The sequence below is a fragment of the Schistocerca americana genome, chromosome 4, assembly GCF_021461395.2.
Source record: "Schistocerca americana isolate TAMUIC-IGC-003095 chromosome 4, iqSchAmer2.1, whole genome shotgun sequence".
Lineage (NCBI taxonomy): Eukaryota > Metazoa > Arthropoda > Insecta > Orthoptera > Acrididae > Schistocerca > Schistocerca americana.
In genome coordinates this window covers 174,272,947-174,300,348 of record NC_060122.1, presented here as the reverse complement: position 1 = coordinate 174,300,348, position 27,402 = coordinate 174,272,947, and positions in this window count along the sequence as shown.

The following is a 27,402-nucleotide window of genomic DNA, read 5'->3' as shown; positions in this document are numbered from 1 at the left end:
TGCACTTAAGCTTATGTCGGAACAGATCATCGTGAAATAAATAATATTTAACGATCTTGGCTACGGAAGAAATTTCTTTCCATTAAAGTGAAGTCATTTCCCATTACGGCGCTGGACGCTGTGGCCGAGGGGTTCTAGGCGCTTCAGTCCTGGAACCAGGTGGCTGCTACGGTCGCAGGTTCGGATCCTGCCTCGGGCATGGATGTATGTTATGTCCTTAGATAGGTTTACTTAGTTCTAAGTGTGGGGGACTGATGACCTCAGACGTTAAGTCCCATAATGCTTAGAGCCATTTGAATCATTTTTGAACCTATTATGGCGGCTTAAGCTCCACTGGTGCTCTTTCACTGCTGTATGTGAATGTCTGTGGAGTAGTGACAGCCCATTTTCCCTCAAGAGTCGTAACCACAGCAGGTGGTGATGATGTACGCTAGAGTCTGGCGCGGAGTCGACGTTCTAGCTCATTCCAAAAGTGTTCCATTGGATTTACGTCAGGAGTCCGTCCAGCCAAATCCATTTCAGGAATGGTATTGTCCACAGATCATTACCTGACACATGCTGCTGTATGACATGGTACATTGTCATGTTGATACGAAAAACCATAGTCTCTGAACTGTTCTTCTACTGCGCGCAGTATACAATGCTTCAGAATGAGTTCATATCCTTCCGTATTTAACGTTCTGTTAAACACAAATAAGGGACCATCCAACTACCACGAAAAACATCCCTAATCCGTAATACCACTCCGTTCGCACTTCACTGCCGGCACTAACCATGATGGCAGACAAGTTCTCCAGGGATTTGCAAAGCCCAAATATTGCCATCAGATATAGCGTGATTCAGCACCCCAAATCACTCTTTTCCAGTCATTCACTGTCCAGTGTCGTCGTCTTTACACCACTTCAAGCGTCACTTAGAGCTGACTAAAGAAATTTGGGGCTTATGAGAACGTGCTCGGTTAATGTACATCACTCTTTTAAACATTTCGAATAGTCATTGTGCCAGCTGACCTATAGGTAGCACTTTTGAACTCATAACTGACTCTTTCCACTGATTTCGCGCTGTGTTTTACAACCGCCCTCTGCAGTACTTGACTGTACCTCTCCGTTAGTACATGAGGTCTACCTACTCTTGGTTCAGCTTTGCTCGTTCCTGCGCCTTCCCATTTCACAGTCACATCGCCAACAGTCGATTGCAGCAGCCTTGGAGGGGCTCAAAAGTCCCTCATTGATTTATTACTCAAATGGAATTCGCGACTGCTCCACGTTCCAAGTCTCTGGCCTCTCCTGACAGATCCACTGATTGCTTACTGACAACAAAATACTCCCCACCTCCTCTTAAACTGGCGGCTTCGCCCCTCGTGACATTTCGTATTCAATCCCGCATGGCAGAGTGGTTCCCGGATACTGTTATGTCACAGTGTATATTGTTTGCTTTGTTTTCTAGTTTGAGAGTTGCCCCAACCCCAATATAAAATGTATTTTCCAGTAGTCCAATGCACTGTGCACGACGGCCAATACACTGCTAATGGAAGTATTGAGTTCGTGAGCAGTCTGTCATACAAGAATGCGACGATCGGCAAGAATTAATTCTTCCATATGCACCCTTGTCTCCTCAGGTCACCCTTCCCTTCGCTCGTTTTGCATTTTTTCATACCTTTATCAAATCCCTGGCACCAATACCACAATTGTTGGCTTGACATTATAGTCACACCGTATAGCTCCACTATTTGATAATGAATTGTAGCTGATGATGTCTTTTTCTTAACGCTAAAACGCTTAATGACACTCCGCAGCAACAATCGCCAATTTGTACCCGTCAGAACCTAGATTTTGAAAATATGATTTGAGGCGCAACAGCACAGTTACCTCCATCTACTAGCGGCGTTTGAAAGCTTTCATCGTCTCTTCTGACATGGAATTTAGTGCCAAACGAGGTGTTTATACACTTGTAAGAGCTCTTGACACACTACTTACAGAACAACTCTCGTAAATACAACAACATGGGAGCCATATAAATTCTATTTCCCATATTTACTTTCGAGGCCACCGGAAATGAAGGAAGGAAGATTGGTGCTGCCAAAACGATCGGTGTTCTACATGGACCATCAGTTTTCTGTGGTGGACGTGTCGATTTCGTGCTGACTGACGTCGCTGTCGAAGTTGGTCAAGCTTGGCTGACTGTCGCTATTGTTCGCTCTCTGGCAACGAGTTTGGAGAACTTCCCACCCCATGACGTAATAACCTACCGCACCTTTATCATGAACCACTCCTGGGCTGCTACTAGGACTGACCAATCTACGAATTTCTTTATTGACAAACCTGTGTGTGGTCGTACTAGATGTATGTGTAAATCGTCAAAAGATGACTCTGTATCAATATTTATATGTGGTATTCAAATAAAACTCATATTTATTGGTGATTCTACCGTGTGTATAGAATGCTAGAGCCAGCCAAGTCCCCTGACCGTTCATAGATGATGATGATGTTTGGTTTGTGGAGCGCTCAATGCGCGGTTAATAGCGTCAGTACAGTTTCCCAACCTTCGCTCAGTCCAATATCGCCACTTTCATGAATGATGAGGACAACACCAACACCTAGTCATCTCGAGGCATATGAAAAAAGTCCCTAACCCCTCCGGGAATCAAACCCGCGACCCCGTGCTCGGGAAACGAGAAAGCGACCGCGAGACCACGAGCTGCGGAGTACAGAATCAGGCGCTCAAGGATACAAGAGTTTCGTCAGTAATTACATTCATCCCCCGTAAAAGTATTTTACTGTCTAGTCTTATCATCACCCAGTAACCCAATGATTGACCTCGTTGTGTGTAAACATATGTTACCTAATCAATCTTCCCGTCGACATCGAGGCCATTAGAGACGGAACACAAGCTCGGATTGTGTAAAGTATGAGGAATGAAATCGGCCGTGCCCTTTCAAAGAAATCGTCCCGGTATTTGCCTGGAGCGATTTAGGAAAATCACGGAAAACCTAAATTTGGATGGGTGAACACGCGTTTGTACCGTCATCCTCCCGAGAGCAAGTCTTGTGTTGAAAGGTGGCTACACTGAACCACAGCGCCAGAGATTGCGCCAAAGAGTGTTATTCAGCCGCCTCCACTGGCAGTGCTGGTCGAGAACTCGTAGTAGTGCTTGCTGAGATGTCGTAGTGAAGAGTTCTTGCCGAGAAGTCGTGGTGGAGAGTGCTTGTTGAGATGTGGTAGTAGTGAGTCGGTGTTGAGATGTTGTAGTAGGGAGTGCTTGTTCCATGTTTTATGCAGTTGTTTGATGGGATAGACAGTAGATGTTGTTCTAATGGAGATACTGTAATGATTAGAGTGCTTTTCGTCAATATATATGAAGCTAAAATAATCCCTGTTTTTTTCATTATTTCAGTGTCTTAAATAATGCGTCATTACAGGTTCAGTCAACAAAGCATCTGGCTCGTGTTCTTGTATTAGAGTGTAATTCTGGTTTCCTTACGCAATTATAGTATTTATATTTTTTTAATTACTTCAGTATAAATGATATTTAAAATTTCTTGTCTTATTGAAGAAGAACCGTGCCAGATGTGTACGTTGAATCACACTTCCACACACAGAACAGTTACATTTGTGCTTTGTTGTTGCGTTTGTTTTATAGCTGCTGGGGACTTAATTAATTAATTGTGTTAACGGAAAATTTCATTCCATTCTTTGTTGTTATTCTATGCAGTCAGATTGCGTACTAAAACTAGTCAGGGCCAACCGTTTACGAGACTTCGTAATCGGACATACAGCTACTAAAAATTTAAAAATTATTTTCATTATATAAATAAGCCCCCATGCACGTGGCGACCGCTGCTTCGGATCGTCCCTTGGAATTCTTCTGATTGTAAAAATAGTAGACAGTAGTATTGTTGTAGTAATTTGTAGTTTAGTAATTGTAGTCTATTTTGCATGTGTAGATTTGGTAATTGGCATTCTTCTAATGGTGTTTTGCAAAATTTATTTTTTGTTGTCTTGTCTACGGGTTTGATAATTTAGTGCAATTATTTCAATTGTTCGTTAATCGTGTTTGAGGGAAGCATTTCGTGTGAATGGTATTGTTGGAGATAAGGAGTCATTGTGTGTATTTTTCGTACAGTGACGAGTTTTGTATGTTTTGTAAATGATTACGCGATCGATGAAAAAGGCAAAAATGATGAATAGTCAGAATAACGAAATTGTTAACATGGCGAACTCGCCAACACAGAAGAACAGTGTTGTGAATAACGAAGTGGAAAACAATTTAATAAGTCGGGAAAATAGTCCGGAACCGATTCAAAATTTTTCACAATCAAAAAATTTTCAGAATACGAGATTAACGACAGAAGATATGGAGCAGTTGATGGGTGCTATATTAAATTTGGGATCACGAATGGAAACACGGTTAGACTCACTGGGATCACAGTTAAGATCTGAATTAAAAACAGGGAATATTTTACCTTCATATATATTGACGAAAAGCACTCTGATCATTATAGTATCTCTGTTAGAACAACATCTACTGTCTATCCCATCAAATAACTGCATAAAACATGGAACAAGCACTCCCTACTACAACATCTCAACACCGACTCACTACTACCACATCTCAACAAGCACTCTCCACCACGACTTCTCGACAAGAACTCTTCACTACGACATCTCAGCAAGCACTACTACGAGTTCTCGACCAGCACTGCCAATGGAGGCGGCTGAATAATACTCTTTGGCGCAATCTCTGGCGCTGTGGCTCAGTGTAGCCACCTTTCAGTGTGCTAACCACTGCGCCACCTCGCTCGATGACCGGAAATGGGGCCAGGAACAAAGGTAACGGTAAGTTTTGTAGCAACGTGTAGTGTAACGGCACGAAAAGTAATTTTAGACTCGCTTTATTGGCGCCAGAAGCACAGCGCAGCGAATGTGCTTAAGAATAAGCTCCACAGGCGAGCAGTTCTGTGTACGCTAGTCGCGGAGAGGAGCGTTGGAGGGGGCCAATTCAAATTTCACGCGTGAATGCCGTTCGTAATTGCAATACCGCCGCCAGATAAGTCTGTCGCGGACAACAAAGCAGTAATTGCGTTCTTTGTGCTGCCCATATTTAAAACTTCATTTTCGTGTCCATTTGCCGTTAGTAGTCCCATTTATAAACAATGATTGTTTTCGGTCTAAATAAAGCGATCCGAAATTATATTGAGTAGCGATAAATGTTGGAGTCGAAGGAAATCTGCGGGCATTGAGCTCGCGCCCGGATCAATATTTAAAGGAGATGATTCACGCGACGAGATGAGCGTCATGTTTACAACGCCGATACTTCCCCACTCAGTCTCGAGCGCCAGCGCACGCCTTGCGGACCACACACACGTCTGTACCCAGTTAGTGTACTTCGCACCCGATCCTGTGTAGACTAAGGGGCTCCGGAAGGCCCTATACTTGCAATGTTAAAATAACGCTTATAAATTACATCTTTCCTCACAAAGTATTTGAGGTAGGAAGTTGAACTTTTTACAGATTATTTATTGGAATATGGGCTACAACTTAACACAGGGATTTTACAAAATTTTTGTTCAGTTATTAAAGATGATTTTTTTTCAATTGTAATGAAGATTCACAACATTTTTTTGCAATTTTTTATTTATATATTCAAAAATATACAGTTTTTTGGAAAAAGGCTGTGTTAAATTATGCAGAAGGTACTGAGTAACATTTACTGAAAGTTTGAAACAAATATCTTTGGAAGATCGTTAGAAAACATGTAATTAGTATGAGAAAATAAAAGTTTTGGGAATCGAGCGACAAAGATTGGATTAACTTTTTAGTGCATTCCAGGTCCATAGGATGGATTATCTTCATCCTCTGCAAACTCCTCCTCCAGCTTCCTCTTGTTCCTCCTCCTGTTTACTCTTGCTTGTATTTCTAGACTCTTTACAGCCCTGTCTGCAGCCCGAAGGCGTTCCTTGTCTAAAGCAAGCATCGCTCGTTGTTGTGTTCGTAGATTTTGCTACCATTTTCTTCAGTTGCAGTTACTGCAACACTGTTCCAAAAGGTGGTCATGTATGAAAACTTATCACATTTCAGTTGTATTTTACTAGCAAGTCCTACGTGCTTTATTATGGAGAGTTCCAGACCAACTTCGCTACAATGAATACATCTTACACAGTTTGAAAAAATTCCTTTGAGAACCTACGTATCAAATATTTCATTCACATCCGATTCGCCCATAAAACATTCATAGTTTTCACTCATTGAACGAAGCTTCTTCTGTGAAGTATTTTCTTTCCCACTTTGACTGCTATGGGTAGGTGTACTTGAGAGGTTAGGTTCACTCACTTGGTTATCGTCTTTATTGTTTACAGTAATAACACATACCTTTGGCTTTCCAACATTTCTCCTTTTCTTAAAAGCCTTCAGAGGATTTCTAATAACTTTACTTTTACTCATTATTATACTTCAACAAAACAGAGACTCAAGAAACAGAATTAATTACGAATATTTTCGAGATAACGACAGAGTAAATAAACATGAAACAATCGACAATCACACCAGCGATATATATTGAACCATCACAGGTTAGCCACAACACATACTTTATCTCACATCACTAATATGTACCTGATGAACACGGACGTTAATAATAACACCTTTTGACAGCAGTTTCACAGCGCCACAGTGGGTCACACCCATGTAGAACACATTTCAAAAAAAAAAATTAAAAATAGTTGTAGTCTTCGGGATTTAATAAATTATATATCTATTAAAAGGTAATAATCTGCAGATTCAGAAAACGCAAAAAAGTAAAAATTGAACTTTTCATGATTTTGAGCCTTTCCGGAGCGGTTGGCAGCGGCGTTTAACGTCTGCCTGTGAAAGCGTACTGATCTATTTCATTTACGGAGACTATTAGAAGACATAATTACAAGTGTGGTACTGTACTACGTAACATTAATCACTTTTGTAACTATTATGGAAATATAGTTCGTGCTGGCTAAAAATTAAGAGGAGAGGTGTAAGCAACGTACTTGTACCGCGAACACATCACGTCTGTGATAATTAACAACCAAAATTAATTACGCCCTCACTACGTGAAACCGTCTTTCACTACTGCGTACGTCTAACATTTCGCAGTGAATATTTAAAGTTTTAATACAACGCAGACAAAATGCTGGTTATCAGTCACAAGTCCTGCCTATATACTGAATATGTATTTACCTCAGACAAGCACGTGGAGATACGCCTATCCTATTTCCAGCTGTGCAGATGTTAAACTGAAGGTGGCGTTATAATATTCAGACACATAACAAATTTTTATATTGATTTAAAGGCTTTGCCTGTGGACAGTATATAAATGCCGTTCATGTTCTCATAAGCGTTTCGCTTTAGTTTCGTTAAGGCATCGCTGAAGGTGTAAAATTTATACAGATATTCATTTACATGTAACAATTTTCACATTGATGCTCTGACACTGTACTCACAGACTATACATAATGCTAGACCAGGCAATTTTTCCCTCACTATGTATAATTTCTTTCTCCTACTGTGGAGTAGCTGAGCGGTTCTAGGCGCTACAGTCTGGAACCGCGCGACCGCTACGGTCGTAGGTTCGAATCCTGGATGTGTGTGATGTCCTTAGGTTAGTTAGGTTTAAGTAGTTCTAAGTTCTAGGGGATTGATGATCTCAGAAGTTAAGTCCCATAGTGCTCAGAGCCATTTGAACCATCTCTCCTAGTGTATGTTGATGTAGAGCTCTAAAAATAGCATAGCCACCACCACACAAGTATATAAAATCACAAAAATATATCATCCCAATTGTGGACAACTATTGCAACCCAAAAAAAAAAAACAGAGGCCAAACTATTGATAAGCGCCAAGTGGAAAAATCGCCTGGCCAATGACCTGAAATACGTATAAAACGACTGAGCATGGCCTACACAGATATACAGTCTCTACATGGCAGCACTACAAAAAACATAATAACATGATGTGAAAGCGTGTATGCAGTTTGGGTACTGTGCAGAAAAGTGTTTTTATTGCTGGAGTCAAAACAACATTGTGTCCATCAAGTACTGGACCTTCCAAATACGATCAAGAACTGTTTATGACTCATAAGTACAGATCCAGAATTAATCATTTAAGAGCGTTGAACTATCTGAACAAGTGGATATATATTTCCGGTCATTGAAGATGTTTCAAATAAATTAAAACGAATCGCTTATTGCAAATCAGACGTTGGACTTACCGATACGCATACATACATGAGCGGAAAATCATTATAGTTTTACTAGCAACTGAGGATTGACAGGTAGGTAACATCACAGATGTTACAACAAACTATTTGATGCCAGTTATTTGGAGATAAGTTAAGGACTGCGCCAGTAGTTATGCAGGTGCGCTTAACATCAAGTACAGCAACTGACAAGAACATAACACTACTAAAACACTTACAGCTGCATCTTTACGTAAATATCAATTCCTCCCAAGAAATATGCTCTGCAGTGGTACTATATTTTCACCCTCCCATGTCCAGTTGTATATTGCGGACTTCTGGCAGCAGACTTATTTCCAAGGATTTTTCAAGTTTTAAAGTAAGAGTTTACTCTGAGCTATAACGTATCCTAAATTGCATGTCAGTGTAGAATATCTTCTATCTGAGCCGTTAGAGCATTTGAAACCGAAATTAAGACTTAGTTTCTGTGGTAAAGTTCTGGGCGATGAATTAATTGTAAATAATTTCTTTTTTGCAAATTTAATCTTTGCTTTGACATATTATAAACTGAGTGATAGTATGGCTATCTGACGCGTCAGAGCACTGAAATCCGCACGTATTAACTGGGTTGTGTGGGCGAAGTTCAGTCAGCAAAATTTCAGGTACAGCGTATAGTACAAAATACACTTTTGCTTTTAACTGTGAAAAAAATTTGTTACTATTCACGCTGTAAGACTGTTTCTACCTGAAACCGATATTTTTTTTTTTCTATTTCTGTTCCCAATAGATTGCTACTGCATGACAGCCGAAAGATGTTATAGGCGCCAATTTATTTTGAAAATATGTACTATGTTGCTGTTTAATTGCGATGGGGAACAGGGTAGTGGAGGCTTGGTGGGTAAGGGGGGGGGGTGGAGGGGAATGCGCTCTGTCATCATCTAATTTATTCCAAAAGTCTCCTCAAATCTACGATAGTGATTGAAGCAGAAGAAACGAATTACAATTTGTGCTGCGGCCGGGCCTCGAAACCTGGGTAGTTCGTGCACCTATGTTATCATCCATAGTGTTGTGACGATGTAATGGTTAGCATTTCTGCCTATTAAATAGAACCCCTGGGTTCGAGTCCCGGCCACACCACAAATTTTAATTCGTCTCTTCTGCTTCAATCATTATCGTAGATAAAGGAGAGACTTCAATGTCTCAGGGAAAATTATTGTAAGATCTTCTCAAATCGCTTCTAGTAGCATGCTCTCTCCGTTTATTCTTATTTTCTTCTTGTTTTGTTCCAGCTTTAATAGTGTTCCAATCTGTTCATATGATTAATTATTCTACCGAAAGTAAGCATCCTTGGACCTCCCTCAGAAATCTCTTTAGTTAAAGTTTCCCTATAAAGCCACCAACATCTCAGATCGACATGTAACAGTTAGAGCCGCCACTTTCTTGTGAAATTTTTTATTCTTGTATGTTTCCGAGCCGCTCAGTTCAACGTTCTGCTGATTGTCTCACTTAAACGCTCAAAGGGCCGTGACTTTGTCTCTGTATCTCAGTTCCTGTTGTAACTTATGTCAACCCCAAAGTAGCAGTAATGTGAATTTCACACAGATAGATGAAATTTCATTACTATTGATCACGCTGTTGGTGATACATCACTGGAAACAGTAACAAGAATAAAATACCTTGGAGGAACCGACTGGAGCAGTTTAAAGTATAAAGACGATATACAGTTACTTGTAGAAAAAAACAGACACCTGGCTGAGTTTGCATACAGGATATTTATGGTAACTGAAGCTGAAATTAACTCTCTTGGGACAGTTAGCTAGTAGGATTAATAGCAAAGAACTAGAAGCTCCAACAAAAAGAGCGGCTTCTTTCGTCATGGGTTTCTTTAGTAAACTAAGGAGTGTTATGGAGATACTCAACAAACTACAATCGCAAAAGCTACAAGGTGGGAGTTGTGCATCTCTGAAACATTTGCCTCTAAAATTCCGAGAACATACGTTCGACTAATACGTTCGACCAAGAGTCGAGCTATAATTGTATAATTATTACGTCGTCCTTCATATGTCTCCCTTAACCATTATGAGGAATTACGTATCCGACAGTGCCTCGAATATCCGGCATGCCTGAGTATCGATATGGAGGAAAGGTCAAAGATACTCGGCCCCATACTACAGCTGCAATTTGCTTCCGCGTAGGTAGCCGTGGGCATGTCACATGGTGTTCATTGGCACGTTACTGTCTGCTCATACCTGGGCCCAGCATTTGTCTGGCAGTTATTGCTATTCTGTGAAGTCTCGGATATGCGCCCTGGATAGAGAAGCGATTGCGGACCTTCCTGGTATTAACGTGTATCGATTCGGATAGCTCATTGTACTGCGCATTCTTACGACGACTTCCACTGTGTTGAGCAATTTACTTCTGGATAGCTGTCAACTTCTTGAATTCTGTTGTCATCGGCTGCAGTAACAGCTTGTTTGTTCCAACGGTCTCTGCGTCATTGACAGTGCGAGTGATCGTAAACTGCGTTTCACCTACGTGGAGTAGGACGGAAGAAAATTTGCAAATTCTGCTTGCGTCCTGGTGCGGCAGCGCCCTTAAGCAGGCTTGTGATTCACTGGCAGCCCCGCCAGGTTGGCAGGCCTGCCGGCAGAAGCTAGTGGCGGCCGGTATGCCGCCAGTGCTGCCACCCTCAGGTAGATGCCAGGTGCGTTAGGGTTCCGTATGGCGTCTCTGCCAGCAGAGCTGTCGCAGTGCGGCAGGGTCCTACGTCCGGGTCTGGCCGTGATTCGTACACTGACATGAAGCGGGTAAGGCAATCACTCTGGTATAACGGGACATGCGCCAAAACTGGCACAAATTTCTATTGTTGTTCTAATACACAACCGAAGGCGGTTCATATTAGTAGCTGCGAATGCATCTTCTATGTACACCACTGGCCTATAAAATTGCTAAACCAAGAAGAAATGCAGATGATAAACGGGTATCATTGGACAAATATATTATACTAGAACTGACATGTGATTACATTTTCACGCAGTTTGGGTGCATAGATCCTGAGAAATCAGTACCCAGAATGACCACCTCTGGCCGTAATAACGGCCTTGATACGCCTGGGCATTGGGTCAAACAGAGGTTGGATGACGTGTACAGCTGCCCATGCAGCTTCAACACGATACCACATTTTATCAAGAGTAGTGACTGGCGTTTTGTGACGAGCCACTTGCTCGGCCACCATTGACCAGACGTTTTCAATTGATGAGAGATCTGGAGAAAGTGCTGGCCATTTTCTGTATCCAGAAAGGCCCGTACAGGACCTGCAACATGCGGTCGTGCGTTATCCTGCTGAAATGTAGGGTTTCGAAAGGATCGAATGAAAGGTAGAGCCACGGGTCGTAACACATCTGAAATGTAACGTCCACTGTTCAAAGTGCCGTCAATGCGAACAAGAGGTGACCGAGACGTGTAACTAATGGCACCCCACACCATCACGCCGGGTGATACGCCAGTATGGCGATGAGGAATACACGCTTCCAATGTGCGTTCCCCACGATGCCGTCAAACACGGATGCGAACACCATGATGCTATAAACAGAACCTGGATACATCCGAAAAAATGACGTTTTGCCATTCGTGCACCTAGGTTCGTCGTTGAGTACACCATCGCAGGCGCTTCCGTCTCTTCTGCAGCCAGCGTCAAGGGTAACTGCAGCCATGGTCTCCGAGCTGATATTTCATGCTGCTGCAAACGTCGTCGAACTGTTAGTGCAAATGATTGTTGTCTTGCAAACGTCCCCATCTGTTGACTCAAGGATCGAGACGTGGCTGCACGATCCGTTACAGCCATGCGGATAAGACGCCTGTCATCTCGACTGCTAGTGATACGAGGCTGTTGGGATCCAGCACGGCGTTCCGTATTACCCTCCTGAACCCACCGAGTCCATATTCTGCTAACAGTCGTTGGATCTCGACCAACGCGAGCAGCAATGCCGCCTTACGATAAACCGCAATCGCGATAGGCTACAATCCGATCTTTATCAAAGTCGGAAACGTTTTACCAGGCAACGTCGGTCAGCTGCTGTTTGTGTATGAGAAATTGGTTGGAAACTCATGTCAACACGTTTTAGGTGTCGCCACCGGAGCCAACCTTGTGTGAATGCTCTGAAAAGCTAATCATTTGCGTATCACAGCATCTTCTTCGCGTCGGCTAAATTTCGCGTCTGTAGCACGTCATCTTCGTGGTGTAGCAATTTTAATGGCCAGTAGTGTCTATGATAGGGTGCGATGTTTGCTTTGAACCTCGGTTTCACGTCTCGTGGAAAATTAGACCAAGTCTTTGGCACGTTCGAACGATTACTCGGAGAAATCTCGAACAACTGTTCTACATCACAACTTTTTAAGTGGTAGAGATAGGGATGCAGTTCGCGACCAGCGGTCTCCACTGCGGAAGCGGACAGGCTCAGTCAGGTGCCCGGGACGCCCAGTGGCTGGGGCGGGGGGGCGGAGGATGCGCTTTGTGCGGCAGCTTCCCGCCGCCCCCGCCGCCCCCGCCGCCCCCGCCGTCTCCTCTGGGGAGAAATATCGCCGCGCGGCAGGGCCGGCAGCCAGCGCCGCCAAGGTCGGCGTCCAGTAAATCACGGCAGCGAGCCGCGGCGCGCCGCCTCGCCCCAGTATCGCGGCCACACATCTACACGGTGCTCAGCCGCCCTGATGGCTTCTGCGCCCCACTTTGTGGCTTACTTGTAGAAATACGCAGACCAGCCACGCAGCGGGCAGTGCCCGGAACTGACGAGTGAAAGCAATCGATCCGGCCGGTTGTTGGAAAACAGTCGACTCACTCAGTACTAATTACTCGCTTCCAGCCTGCTGGGCGGCAATTGGCAGCACCTTACAATGATTCACTGACATTACAAAACCGTCAAAGTTGCGTAGAAGTTTATTTTTATTTAAATGGCTGCCAGTTTCCAATCTTAGTCTACTTCTTTGTTTCTTTCTTTCTTTCGCTGACGCCATAGTCCCCTCAGCGATCGCAGAGTCGGCGTGGTTACAACGGATTTGCCAATGTTAGTTATAGGGATGTCCGGATGCCCTTCCTGCCGCCAACCCGTGCCCTCCCCCACCCCCCCCCTCCCCCAAGGATGGAGTGAGCGTACCCCGTACCCCAACTGTCTGCATCTAGTGTAAACTGTGAAAGAGTGTGGACGTGTTTCAAATGACTGCGACGCGTGCAACTGAGGCGGAACGTGGGAACCAGCCCGGCATTCACCTAGTGGGATGTGGAAAACCGCCTAAAAACCACATCCAGGCTGCCCGGCCCACCGGTCCTCTTCGTTAATCCGCCGGGCGGATTCGATCCGGGGCCGGCGCGCCTACCCGAGTCCAGGAAGCAGCGCGTTAGCGCTACCGGCTACCCTGGCGGGTGCCAACCTTAGTCCATTATCAATCCATTAACATAAGTAAACTGTTGATAGTGTACAGCAACCAGCCACAAACTGGTTTCAGCTTATTTCGTTTAAAAAGTACCGCCACCGGTTTGGAATTCACACTACATAAACATGTATTAACTTGATCAGTGGTTAAGCAACTAGTTACGTTCTATTTTTTAACGAACTCCAAAGTTTAGAAGCAAATAACAACAGAATCCACACAGCAGTATTTACTTTATTACGAGTAATATGATCGTGTGGTCGTTGGTTTTCCTTGACGCAATGGTTTGTGCAGAAGATTCCTTGCCGCCTCCGATTATTTTCCTTTCATGATGCCAATTACAACTTTTAACGTTATTGGGAAGGCACGGAAGTCAAGCGAAACACATCAGATAATAATAACACAACGGACGAAACAAGACTTCCTTATTAATAAATCCTCTTGCATGATTATTACACTTTCAGCTGCTGGACATTTTTTTTCCAGATGCGGAAAAGACTGGATCTTCTGCTAATAAAGCTTATTTATTTATATCAGGGGTGCCCACGTTTCTGTTCACGGACCATTCCCGGGTCCGAGTGCCAAAGCGCTCAGCCTCGCTTCACATTTCCTCCACAACCACGCCACGCTGTCTTGAGTGCGACGAGGGGGAAGAGAGGGAAATACTGAACGCACCGCATTTAAATGGCATTACAGTCGCACTGCAAAAAGAAATGGTTCTGATGGCTCTGAGCACTATAGGACTTAACTGCTGAGGAGGTCGTCAGTCCCCTAGAACTTAGAGCTACTTAAACCGACCTAACCTAAGGACATCACACACATCCATGCCCGAGGCTGGATCCGAACCTGTGACTGTGGCGCCTAGAACCGCTCGGCCACACGAGCCGGCAGTCGCACTGCCTGCGACTTCGTTTTATATTTCACATTTCTCAATGACATAGATCACAAACAAAACCAGTTTTCAGTATTAATTTTTATTTTTAGCGCACTTTAGACAAGAAAAAATTATATAAATTTTCAGTACACCAAAAACAATTAATTAATACTGAAAATTTGCTTTGTTTGTTATCTGGTACAAGCTATCAGCATACGCACAGACACAGACAGTTTCAGCTCAAGTTGCCACGTAATCGTGACTTACCTAGTTTCATAAGGTCTTTCACACAAATATACCGTTCAAAATACTGCAGCACTTTTGAAACCTCTTTATGGAGACTCGGGACATCTACATAAGGAAAGCAACTTAGACGTTCTGGACGATTTTAATGTAAAAGGGTTTGTCATTGAAACTGCAATTACCTAATACGTCAATCAGTTACGTCTGCACATACATTGGCACTTGCAACTGAAATGGCAAATAGTCTCTCATTCCCATCAAATCAGAAAGAAGTTGCCTTGAAATGCTTTACTGTGTGCAGTGTTAAGTCTACTTAAAATGCGAAGTCTCCAATCCATTCTGGATGTTCTAATTTTCGTTCCTGCACTCCTTTTCCCTTAGTAAGTTCAACAATAGTGAGTCTTAAATCTAAACTTCGTTCCAGGTGCGCCACTAGACGTAACCAACGTACTTTGCAGTAATATAAAGTGTCTGCATTCTTCATTTATTTCTATCGAAGACTGTTGCAACTGACAATAGAATAACGGACAAGACTTCAGTGGCCGGCCGGTTCTAGACGCTACAGTCTGGAACCGAGCGACCGCTCCGGTCGCAGTTTAGAATCCTGCCTCGGGTATGGATGTGTGTGATGTCCTTAGGTTAGTTAGGTTTAATTAATTCTAAGTTGTAGGCGACTGATGACCTCAGTAGCTAAGTCGCATAGTGCTCAGAGCCATTTGAGCGACTTCAGTACCAACAGTTTCTTCAAGTGCTTCATGCCTGCAAATTTAGCATAAAGTAATTCTTCATATAGAGAATAATGAATCCTGTCGCTCGATCGTTGTAATTTCTTGCTACCTTATTGTCATCTGAATATGTAAATTCTCTCTGCACTGTACTGTAACGTAGTTTCATAGCAAATAAGCAACACCCGCCGCTTATGCGAATTGAGAATTCTCATCCTTCTCTTTTGTTATTCCCATTCACTTTAAATGATTGGGATGATACATCGCTGAAGTCCTTCTCTTGTGCAATCGGCCACTGACCTGTCAACCTCCTTCACACCACGAACAAAACAGCGAAGGTTGAATAGCGCTGAAACCACGATTCTGCCGAACTCAGAGAGTTGTGCGAACCGAAAAATGCCGCATCACAATGCTAAATGAAATCTCGTCCTTTTCCGGGTACTTCCGAGAAGGACCGAGCAAATCCGTGTTACAGGTCCGACACTGGCACAGCCGTAGTCCACACAAGCTGCACGTGTGAAGTTTGGCACACTATGGCTGGTCCTAATTTATATTCAAAACTGTTACGGGATTTCACCCTCAGTTAACGAAATGATACATTTCCAAAACTTTGGCTACGAAATATCTGGAAAATTTCGCACCTTCATAACAGGTAAGTACACTACTGGCCGTTACAATCGTTACACCACGAAGATGACGTGCTACAGACGCAAAATTTCACCGACAGGAAGAAAATGCCGTGATATGCAAATGATTAGCTTTTCAGAGCATTCACAAAAGGTCGGCGCCAGTGGCGACACCTAAAACGTGCTGATATGAGGAAAGTTTCCAACCGATTTCTCATACACAAACAGCAGTTGACCGGCATTGGCTGGTAAAACATTGTTGTGTTGCCTCGTGCAAGGTGGAGAAATGCGTAACATCACGTTTTTGACTTTGATAAAGGTCCGATTATAGCCTATCGCGATTCCGGTTTATCGTATCGCGACATTGCTAATCGCGTTGGTCGAGATCCAATGACTGTTAGCAGAATATGGAATCGATGTGTTCAGGAGGGTAATACGGAACGCCGTGCTGGATCCCAACGGCCTCGTATCGCTAGCAGTCGAGATGATAGGCGTCTTATCCGCATGGCTGTAACGGATCGTGCAGCCACGTCTCGATCCCTGAGTGAACAGAAGGGGACGTTTGCAAGACAACAACCATCTGCAGAAACAGTTCGACGAAGTTTGCAGCAGCATGGACTGTCAGCTCGGACACCATGGCTGCGGTTACCCTTGACAGTGCATCACAGACGGGAGCGCCTGCGATGGTGTACTCAACGACGAACCTGGGTGCACGAATGGCAAAACGTCATTTTTGCGAATGAATCCAGGTTCTGTTTACAGTATCATGATGGTCGCATTCGTGTTTGGTGACATCGCGGTGAACACACTTTCGTCATCGCCATACTGGCGTATCACCCGGCGTATTGGTATGGGGTGCCATTGGTTACACGTCTTGGTCACCTGTTGTTCGCATTGACGGCACTTTGAACCCTGGACGTTACATTTCAGTTGTGTTACGACCCGTGGCTCTACCCTTCATTCGAACCTTGTGAAACCGTACATTTCAGCAGGATAATGCACGACCGCTTATTGCAGGTCTTGTACAGGCCTTTCTGGATACAGAAAATGTTCGACTGCTGCCCTGGCCAGCACATTCTTCAGATCTCTCACCAAATGGAAACGTCTGGTCAATGGTGGCCGAGCAACTGGCTCGTCGCAGTACGCCAGTCATTACTCTGGGTGAACTATGGTATCGTGTTGAAGTTGCACGGGCAGCTGCACCTGTACACGCCATCCAAGCTCTGTTTGACTCAATGCCCAGGCGTATCAAGGCCGTTATTACGGCCAGAGGTGTTTGTTCTGGGTACTGATTTCTCAGGATCTATGCACCCTAATTGCGTGAAAATGTAATCACATGTCAGTTCTAGTATAATATATTTTTCCAGAGAATACCCGTTTATCATCTGCATTTCTTCTTGGTGTAGCAATTTTAATGGCCAGAAGTGTATATATTCCGGTGAAGCAAAGTGTAAAGCAAATCAATAGAACCGTTTTTGATGCTTATAATGACTGCAACTGTACGGTCGACTATCGCACTGTCAAAGGACCTACCCAAGCTGCCGGTCGATGATACATTCGTAGGTGGGTTGTGCTGAATAGCACGCTGAGTTGAGTGGCAGGCGACGGCGGGTTAGGCTGACCAGCGCAGTGTGGTCCCGCCCACCCACCGGCTGCGTCCCCCCGGCCGCAAGGGGAGCGTATTAACTGCGGCAGGGGCTCCCCCGCGCAGCAGGGAGGGTTTTAATGTGGGGGAGCAGGCCGCCGATCCCGGGGGCCGCAGCGCTTCCGCTATCGCCAGCACACACCACGCACGCATATTTTCCTTTCGGATTTCATTCGTTACCTCAGCTGATTCAGTTCACTACAACTCGGTCTCGATCGCCTGTACGTGAGACATTCACTGGGAGGCAGATTCTGGAGAAATAATAAACGTTTAATAAAATACTCTGTCGATATTGATTTTTCCAAGGCAAATGAAAGTGTCCATAAACAGAGAGCATGTGCTACATTCCGAACAACGTGGGGTACAGTTCACTCCGTCCGCAATAGCGGCTGGCTGGTAGTTCCGACCGACAACAGTGCCAACCTCCGGCAGTGGCGTCATTCATTTGGTGGGGTCAGCAAACCACTTTCTTGAAGCCGTTGTCAATTTTCGTGGCCTGCGGCCGCCACTACTCGGTCAAGTAGCTCCTTGGTTGGCGTTGCGTGGCTGCGCGCATCACATTCGAGCTCTCCCGCCAAGGAATTGGAAATTTTTAGTAGGTCTTATGGGACCAAATTGCGGAAGTCATCGGTCCCTAAGCCTACACACTACTTAATCTAACTTAAACTAACTTACACTATGGACAATACACACACCCTTGCCCGAGGAAGGACTCGAACCTCCGACCGGGGGAGCAGCACGGACCGTGACAAGGCGCCAAGACCGCGCGGCTACCCCGCGCTCCCACCAAGGAAAAATCCTTAACACCGGATCCTCCACACGCTACCCAGCTGTGCTGACCAGTCAGTTGCGAAGGTGAACATCTGCAAGCACAGGGTGAGCAGAAATTCATACACTCCGACGCCACAGCGCGATTCCTTGCATACTAACAGTACAAAAAGTCTGGAGCAAAACATCGCTCTGTACATACTTTCAAAAAAATGGTTCTAACAAGGGAACCTCCCCATCGCACCCCCCTCAGATTTAGTTATAACTTGGCACAGTGGATAGGCCTTGATAAACCGAACACAGATCAATTGAGAAAACAGGAAGAAGTTGTGTGGAACTGTGAAAAAATAAGCAAAATATACAAACTGAGTAGTCCATGGGTCACATATGCAACATCACGGAGTTTGTGGGTTCAGGAGCGCCGTGGTCTCGTGGTAGCGTGACCAGCTGCAGATGAAGAGGTCAGAGGTCCTTGGCTCAAGTCTTCCCACAAGTGAAAATTTTACTTTCTTAATTTTTGCATAGTTATTATCTGTCCGTTCGTTCATTGACGTCTCTGTTCACTGTAATAAGTTTAGTGTCTGTGTTTTGCGACCGCATCGCAAAACCGTGCGATTAGTAGACGAAAGGACGTGCCTCTCCAATGGGAACAGAAAACATTTGATCGCAAGGTCATAGGTCAACCGATTCCTCCACAGGAAAACACATCTGATATATTCTATACGACACTGGTGACGGCATGTGCGTCACATGACAGGAATATGTTGTCGACCGACCTAACTTGTACACTTGGCGAATGGGTAAAAAGACTCTTCTACCTTGCCCGATTTAGGTTTTCTTGTGGATGTGATAATTACTCCCAAAAAAGTGATGAAAACATAAGAGTTTATCACATAAACTGGAAATAAAAAATTAAAATTTTCACTCGATTGAAGATCTGAACCAAGAACCTTTCGTTCCGCAGCTGCTCACGTTACCACGAGACCACGTAGCTCCTGCTGTCCCAGCGTCCTTGATGTTACGTATCTTCCCATAAACTACTCAGTTTGTATATTTTGCTTATTTTTTTTCAGTTCCACACAACTTCTTCCTGTTTTCTCAATTGATCTGTGTTCAGTTTTTCAAGGCCTATCCACTGTGCCAACTTATAACTAAATCTGAGGGGGGTGCGATGGGGAGGTTCCCTTGTAAGCACTATGGGACTTAACATCCGATGTCATCAGTCCCCTAGATTTAGAACGCCTTAAACCTGACTAACCTACAGACATCACATACATCCATGCCCGAGGCAGGATTCGAACCTTGCGTCCGCAGCAGCAGCACTGTTCCAGACTGAAGCGCCTAGAACCGCTCGGCCACCCCGGCCGGCCTACATACAGGGTGCTTCAAAAATGACCGGTATATTTGAAACGGCAATAAAAACTAAACGACAGCGATAGAAATACACCGTTTGTTGCAATATGCTTGGGACAACAGCACATTTTCAGGCAGACAAACTTTCGAAATTACAGTAGTTACAATGTTCAACAACAGATGGCGCTGCGGTCTGGGAAACTCTATAGTACGATATTTTCCACATATCCACCAAGCGTAGCAATAATATGGCGTAGTCTCTGAATGAAATTACCCGAAACCTTTGACAACGTGTCTGGCGGAATGGCTTCACATGCAGATGAGATGTACTGCTTCAGCTGTTCAATTGTTTCTGGATTCTGGCGGTACACCTGGTCTTTCAAGTGTCCCCACAGAAAGAAGTCACAGGGGTTCATGTCTGGCGAATAGGGAGGCCAATCCACGCCGCCTCCTGTATGTTTCGGATAGCCCAAGGCAATCACACGATCATCGAAATATTCATTAAGGAAATTAAAGACGTCGGCCGTGCGATGTGGCCAGGCACCATCTTGCATAAACCACGAGGTGTTCGCAGTGTCGTCTAAGGCAGTTCGTACCGCCACAAATTCACGAAGAATGTCCAGATAGCGTGATGCAGTAATCGTTTCGGATCTGAAAAATGGGCCAATGATTCCTTTGGAAGAAATGGCGGCCCAGACCAGTACTTTTTGAGGATGCAGGGTTCGATGGAACTGCAACATGGGGCTTTTCGGTTCCCCATATGCGCCAGTTCTGTTTATTGATGAATCCGCCCAGGTAAAAATAAGCTTCGTCAGTAAACCAAATGCTGCCCACATGCATATCGCCGTCATCAATCCTGTGCACTATATCGTTAGCGAATGTCTCTCGTGCAGCAATGGTAGCGGCGCTGAGGGGTTGCCGCGTTTGAATTTTGTATGGATAGAGGTGTAAACTCTGGCGCATGAGACGATACGTGGACGTTGGCGTCATTTGGACCGCAGTTTCAACACGGCGAACGGAAACCCGATGCCGCTGTTGGATCACCTGCTGCACTAGCTGCGCGTTGCCCTCTGTGGTTGCCGTACGCGGTCGCCCTACCTTTCCAGCACGTTCATCCGTCACGTTCCCAGTCCGTTGAAATTTTTCAAACAGATCCTTTATTGTATCGCTTTTCGGTCCTTTGGTTACATTAAACCTCCGTCGAAAACTTCGTCTTGTTGCAACAACACTGTGTTCTAGGCGGTGGAATTCCAACACCAGATAAATCCTCTGTTCTAAGGAATAAACCATGTTGTCTACAGCACACTTGCACTTTGTAAACAGCACACGCTTACAGCAGAAAGATGACGTACAGAATGGCGCACCCACAGACTGCGTTGTCTTCTATATCTTTCACATCACTTGCAGCGCCATCTGTTGTTGAAAATTGTAACTACTGTAATTTCGAAAGTATGTCCGCCTGAAAATGTACTGTTGTCCCAAGCGTATTGCAACAAACGGTGTATTTCTATCGCTGCTCGTTTAGTTTTTATTGCCGTTTCAAATATACCCGTCATTTTTGAAACACCCTGTACTTTCGGTAGGAAGCAGACGTCACATAAAACAATCTGGTAACACTGTAATTTCTTCATTCAGTACCGTCTGTCTGTGCTGCTCGGTCAGTGCAGAGGATACGTTTTGCACTAGAATACTGGATGACAGTTCAATTTCAGGTCTACAGGTATTTTATTTTCTAATTTTATTATGCCTACTAAAGCTGTAGTAAACGAAACTGTCTGGCAGATTAAAACCTGATGCCGGGCGGAGAACAGAACCCAGAATCTTTGCGGATTTCGTGCAAGTACTCCACCAAATGAGGTACCGAAGCACGACTCCCGTCCCAAGGGTGTTCTGCTATATCTCATTACCGCCGCTGATCACTTGACTATTTGGTTGCTCAAGTCCATCTAATACTACAGTGTTTGCTTCCCAATAGTGACGCTGCAGCCGGCCGCGGTGGCCGTGCGGTTCTGGCGCTGCAGTCCGGAACCGCGGGACTGCTACGGTCGCAGGTTCGAATCCTGCCTCGGGCATGGGTGTGTGTGATGTCCTTAGGTTAGTTAGGTGTAAGTAGTTCTAAGTTCTAGGGGACTTATGACCTAAGATGTTGAGTCCCATAGTGCTCAGAGCCATTTGAACCATTTTTTGAAGTGACGCTGCGTTTCAACACGACAAGGCCCCTATTCACACGGCTCGCATTGTCCAGGACTGGTTTTGTAAGCAGGAGGACGAGTTGCAACATCTTCCCTGGATCCCACAGTCACCAGATCTCAATATTATTGAATTTACTCTGGTGTACTTTGGAGAGAAGGATGCGTGATCTCTAACAACCTCTACCATAGTTACCTGAACTTTCCTGTATTACACAGGAGAAAGGGTGTATGATTCCCTTGGAAACTATGCAGGACTTGCATCTATCCATTCCAAGACGACTCGAAACTTTTTCGAATGGCATCGGTTTTCCTAGGCGTAACTGGGTATAGCAGAGGGTTGCAATTTAGGTGTTCTCATATTTTTGTGCGTCCCCTGTACCGTACAGTAGCCTTTCCAGTTACTGAAATTACCTTTTCATTCCATTTCGTATCACTTCCGTAATAGTTAGATGATATGACTTGTTCAACATTTTCTCACTTAATCTTGTGTTAGTGGACCATCTGGCTCATTCTCTTTCTGAGCGACACTGTTTGTTGTTGTGGGCTTGATGCAGCTTTGATGCCGGTTCCTGTACAAACGTCTTGATCTCTGCACAACTAGAGTAGCCTAAAACAATTTGGGCCTCTGGGCTGTGGTCCAGCGTTTTCTGCCTCTACAATTTGTACCTTACCCCTCCACCCCTCATACACATACACTACTCTCACTTACCCAATTGACGAGTTCTTGATGCCACTCGATATGTTCCAGTATCCGATTACTTGTTGTAGTCAGGTTGCCACATGAAGCTTTTTTATCAACAATTCGATTGCATTACTTCCAGATCAGTTATTCGACCTGCCGATCTGATCTTCAGTATTCCTTCTGTTGCACCACATTTCTAAAGTCTTCTATTCCCTTATTGCCAGAATAGCTTACATTCACTTTAGTATACGGCAACATTCCAGACAAGTACGCACAGAAAACACATTCTAATCTTTGATCTACACTCTATCATTTTCTGAAAAGTCTTCGATTCATAGACGTTTGAAAACTAGTAGAAATCTCGTGTGACATTTACAGAATTTTGTCACGTTAGTCGAACGACGGAACATTCCTGTGGAACTGTATTCTCAGTTTGTGGTGGAAGTTTTAGGTTGGCCCGTCTGATTGTCACTCTGAAAAACACAAGACCTTTGTGTTGGTTGGGTTAGCCTGAAGCCCTCATTCGAAAGTATTGTCCAAGACTGTTTAAATCCTTCAGCAATACTTCCCCTGTTGTTTCCATGTCCTTATGTTATTTATTTATTTATCTATTTATCGTATGGCGACAACAGAAAAAATATTAAATACATATAGGTTTTAATTATACATCTCAAGATTAAGACACAAAGCAAACATGTTCCAATTCTGAAAACTAATAATGTAATGAAACTAACAAGGGGAACATTTAAACTATAAAATTAGTAGTGCGAATTAAAAAAGATAATTTTAATCAGCGTTCAATATCCAGTGAAGAAAGCCAGTTGATAGCAAAGGGGACAGCATTAATACATTTTCTCAGAGGGCAGTCTCTGACAATACGCTGAGGAGTTTGTTGTTGGGTCGCACAATAGCAGGCTGGAGAATTTCAGAGTCCCCACTTGTGCACCGTACTATGGGTTAGTTATAAATTACTGTCAGCCTTTATATCGGAGATGAGATGGAGAGAATCTCCTTGGTTTGAAGCAAATAAGTATCTTGAAAATAGGTTACAGAACTGCAATAGGCAGAAAAGATTCGTTAGTTTCTATCAAGTTTATTCTCACATATACTTATGTGAGGTGTTGGACCATAAACCCCTTAGTAAGATTCAGTCTATTTATTCGGACTTGCTACTTCAAAGCTAATTGCCCGTACATACAAGAAACTCGTACAAAACAATCACTTGTTCTTGGTTAGCACTGAAATCTCTCTAAGTAATTGAGACAAAGACTGACAGCCTCTGTTCAACACTATTCCAATGAAACTCTAAAAATCCTACTTGACCTGCAGTTCCTGAGTGTCCACCAGAGTCTACCACCGTCTTCTCGTAGTTGAAGATTTATCAGCTGTATCGGCTGCTATGGGCCTACTCGGCCCCGCTGACGTCTCGCTGCAGAATCTCCAAACTGCCGGCACTGGCTCTGAATCTGCATCTGAATCTCTCCTTCTAGCTACTCCGCTGTCTGGCCTTTTATTTCATTTCTCATGTACTTGGGTGCACACGAGTTAATTTGTTTCACATCACTCTTTCATTTCTAAGTGATCGGATTGCACAAGAATGCCTATGGTTCCACACGACACTCTTGTTTCTAATTGGTCGGCTTGCGCAAGAATGCCTTCGTTTCCACACGACACTTTCGATTCTGGCTGCACACAACTTAATTTGGTTCAACACGATACTTTTCCGCACGTGACTCACACTCTCTCTTGCTGTATTATCGCCTTGATGTTTGCGTCTTCCATTGCGCAAGTTTGATTCATGCTGCTTTCTCTGGCACGAAGTCTAAGTTATTTGATCAACACGCCACACTTGGCAGCCTCAGCCGCTTATCTTGTCCCTACGTCCTGGTGGACTATTTCTTAATGTCTGCTGGCTGTTTGCCTTTGGAACCTGGACTCTTATTATGGTCACAAAAGCAAGAATAAAAACTGAAATTTTCTACAGTCACAACACTTTTTCCAGTTCTCGAGAACAATGGCGTGGATCATTACGGATTAACAATTTTCATGAAACCACGGAGATCTTCCTGAACGTGTAGAGTCACTAATGTCAAAAGGATCCTCCTGAAAACAGTGCCTATGCTGCTGTCACCCCTCTACTGCACTCAGACAGGAGAATATGTCGGAAATGCTTCGCTTTTCCATTCGGGACTCCATTTTCTAGCGTTCACATCTCTACTCATTATCTTCAAACAACAAAATGACAAAATGTAAACTCAAGTAGCAACAGTGGACCACAAATAAAAAATAGCAGCCGATAAACAAATCCATATTAACCGGAATACCAATATGCGTAACAGAAACGCTACGAACTTATGCACCAACCTAATACCAGAGAACACCTGAATATTCTGAAGGTTTCCCAGCTAAATAAAAGATTCTAACTACTGAAGGCACTAACTACTGATAGGCATACTTAGCAAATGAAAGATTTCGATAGAAACAAACAATGTATTTGCCTTAATAGTGTCCAAAAGTCATTATATATATATATATATATATATATATATATATATATATATATATATATATAGGTTCGATTCCCGGCAGGGTCAGGGATTTTCTCTGCCTCGTGATGACTGGGTGTTGTCTGATGTCCTTAGGTTAGGTAGGTTTAAGTAGTTCTAAGTTCTAGGGGACTGATGACCATAGATGTTAAGTTCCACAGTGCTCAGAGCCAGCCATCCAGTCTTACAAATTTACTGTCTCTGATGGACACACGTCCAGATCATCCGCTCTCAAAACTCCGCCATCTCTCTCCCCACATCCACCATTGCTGGCGGCTCACCGCCAACTGCACAACGCTACGCGCTGTTAACAACCAACCAACTGCCCAACACTACAATAGCAGATTCCAACAATGCAAACCAGCCACAGACTGCACACAGCACAGCCAGTGATTTTCATATAGAGTACTACGTGGCGTTACCAACATAAAAACCTAAACAGCCTACTTACAGCGTTAAATCTGCTTTCTGGGTACGTATCGAAGTTTCACGCAGTTTCGTTACTTCATGGGGAAGTGCACCGCGAGACAGATATTGTGTAAAATAATACTATATGATTTCTTCTCGAAGCGTGAACATTTGAGTTCCGGTCATGTAGCTAATAGAGCAACCGAGCTGCAGAGTGGAAGGGAATTTGGCACTTGCTGGCCACCGGTGGAGATCGTCATCAGGAGTCGCGGCCTATTAGCGAATTGCCGTCTGGACGGGCCCTGCCAGCGCTGCTTTACGGTCGCCGCCCCCGCCGCCACCGCCGCCGCCTCCACCGCCCCTGTCGCCCGCCCCCCGCCCTCGTACGGTGCGCTAGGCCGCCCTCCCGCAATTGATTCCAGCCGCCCCCAGCCCCCGCGGCTCGCCCCCCTAGCGGCCGGCCGGCACCGGCCAGTGCCACCACCCTCAGCATTTGCACCCTCACCCTGATGGACCGGATTCAGGGCAAATTTACTCTGCATGCGCCGGCGTCGCCCCGGCGCTGCGCGGTGTGGCCCATAACTTGCGCGCGGGGTGCTCCCTCGCGGCCTTCCGGAAGGAAACATTAACAGTGGCCGCTCCGATGCCAGCTTTATTGTCTGCCACCCCTTTTGTTTCGCGCCGTCTCGCCTCTATGGCCGCGCCGCGCACTGCGATTGCAGCAGCCGCTTCGACGCTCGCTCGCGCTGCTGCTCGCGTGCGTTTTGTGCGTGCTCTTTCTGCCGGCACATAATTCCTCGCAGTTCCCGTTCGACTGCGGGTCAAACAATTGTAACCGCGATTTTTATTTCACGACATGCCTCGCGTGCGTGAAAGTTTCCGCGGCATTTATCTGTAGCACTTTTGTTTCTACTTTGCATCTGACGCCCAGTGATTCATTCTCAGATTCGCTGTTTTGTATTAGGTAGCTCAACGAGTTATGCAATGTTACCATGTCCTCGCTTCTTTAGCCCCTCTTTTCCTATGCGTGCAATGCATACTATATAATGGTAACAAGCTTTACACACATTACCAAATTTTATACATTTGTGCTACCATTGTTCCACAACTTTTAAATATTTGAATAACGTCATTACTGACCATTGTGGGAGGGTAAACTGTTTTCGCGCATGGTGGAAGGAAAGAAGACTATAGATTAAGGGTCTTTTCTCCACAATCAGCGAATAAAATGAGCGATTTTTAAGATTTTTGGAAAAAGTAACAAAGCAATCAACATAAATGGTTTTGCACATTGTTTACTGGTTCTCGAACATTTTATGATTTTGTTAAAGAAATTCAGTCTTCATTAAGCACCCCATTCGAGAGTCCGCCCCGGTAGCTGAGTGGTCAGCGTGACAGACTGTCAATCCTAAGGGCCCGGGTTCGATTCCCGGCTGGGTCGGAGATTTTCTCCGCTCAGGGACTGGGTGTTGTGTTGTCCTAATCATCATCATTTCATCCCCATCGACGCGCAGGTCGGCGAAGTGGCATCAAATCGAAAGACCTGCAACAGGCGAACGGTCTACCCGACGGGAGGCCTTAGCCACACGACATTTCCATTTCCATACCCCATCCGAGGAGTTAAAGTTGCTCTATCCAAAATGAGGTGTGTCCATGACGGAAGTCCTGCAGTCTGAAGATCTTAATTGCAATCAAAAAACAAAACAAAAAATTA